Below are 1,914 nucleotides of genomic sequence, written 5' to 3'. Positions count from 1 at the left end.
CCTCAGCCTTCCAAGTAGCTGGAACTACAGGCACGCGCTACCATGCCCGGCTAATTTTTTGATTTACTGTAGAGATGAAGTCTCACCAAGTTGCCCAGCTGGGGCATTTTCTTATGGTCCTAATCTCTGTTTCCCACTAAGTTGGTTTTTTAATTAATTGCCTTTTGCAAGCTAAGGGATTGCTGGATTCTAGTTTGCATAGCTAGTTGTTTTGATTCTTTGCATCTTACTTGTCTGTGATTACGTGGTTGACTTGTTCCTGTCTTCCATCTTTTCTGATACAGTGAGGCTCTGTTCTCCCTGAAATCCTCTGCACTGAGTTCTGCAGGTCTTTCCTTGGAGCGACTGCTTGTATTGTGCTCTTTTCCACATCCTGCAGTTCTAAGGAATGGGAGGAGGACAGGACAGGGTGCTGGCACGTTTTGCTGGAAAATCGGAGCTTGCCTGTCTTTCTCTGGGTTTTTTTGGATGCCCAACTTCCTTCCGCTGGTTTCGAGTGCCTTCTGTCTCTGCCGGAACCCCTTTGGGGCTACTCTTTTCTTACCCATTAAGGTCTTGTGGTAGGAGTTCAGGGGCTTTAAAAGGATTTCAGATGTTTTTGCCTCATTTCCTTTCTCCAAATTGACATGGTGCTGGTGAGGCTGGTCTGCTTTTTTGATGCTTTTCTAGTTTGGACTCACATGCGTATCAGGATAGTGCCCGGACACACCTCCACATGTCGTCTTCCTTTCTTTAGTTGCCCCTTGTTAAAGTTGTGATATGAGACTGTATCTCTTTCTTTGGTTCCTTTATCTTTTTGTTTTTAATATTCTGTTTTCCCTATTTATTTCATGAAGGGCCGAGGGAGGGAAGTCAGCGATTCATCTCATCATTCATTGGCTTGATTCTAAATTTTTAAAGATCAAATATTGAATATAAATCTTCTTGGAGGTAATTCTCACATTAAAGGCCAAATCTGACATAAAGTATGTCAGGTCTGAGTTGGATCTAAAGGGATAATCACACAGGTGTTTTTTTTGTTTTTTGTTTTTGCTTATTGTTTCTTTTAAGTCAGGGTCTCACACTGTTGCCCAGGTTGGAGTGCAGTGGCATGGTCACAGCTCACTGCAGCCTCACTCTCCTAGACTCAGGTGATCCTCCTGCCATAGCCTTCTGAGTAGCTGGGACTACACGGCTCATGCCACCACATCTGGTTTATTGGTTTTTTTTTTTTTTTTTTAAGTTGGAGTCTCACTCTGTCACTCAAAATGGAGTGCAGTGGCCACTCCCGGCCACCACAGCCTCGACCTGCTGGGCTCCAACGATCCTTCTGCCTCAGCCTTCCAAGTAGCCAGAATTACAGGCATGCGCTACCACGTCCGGCTAATTTTTTGATTTATTGTAGAGATGAGGTCTTGCCAAGTTGTCTAGGCGGATCTCGAACCCGCGGGCTCAGGCAACCCACTCACCTCGGCCTCCCAAAGCACGGGATTCCAGGCTGAGCCACCGAGCCCAGCTCTTTGGTTGTTTTGAAGAGATGAAGCCTCACTATGGTGCCCAGCCTGGTCTCATACACTTGGATCAAGCAGTCCTCCCTCCTCTCTCTCTCACGTCATTGGCATTGTAGACGTGAATCACTGTGCCTGGCCTATGATATAGCCTTCCTAAGATGGAAATGATATTTACTTACGTACTTGAATTGTGGATAGTTTATGGAAAGCTAAGTTTGCCTACACATTTTGCTTATTTAACTTGTACTATGCATCCTTACCTGGCTGATTTCTGGCCAGCTTCATAAAATCTTTGAGAAGATTTGGGGCTTCTTCCCTTTCTTTTTTAAAAAATTATTTATCTATTTTTTATTATGAAGTTGTGGGGTACAGTTAAGGGTTAGGTATACAATTGCGTTTCATTCAGGCACCCTGTTGATATGGG

This window comes from Carlito syrichta, unplaced genomic scaffold, assembly GCF_000164805.1.
Source record: "Carlito syrichta isolate Samal-C Ts95f unplaced genomic scaffold, Tarsius_syrichta-2.0.1 Scaffold74005, whole genome shotgun sequence".
Taxonomy (NCBI): domain Eukaryota; kingdom Metazoa; phylum Chordata; class Mammalia; order Primates; family Tarsiidae; genus Carlito; species Carlito syrichta.
This window is presented reverse-complemented; position numbering follows the sequence as displayed.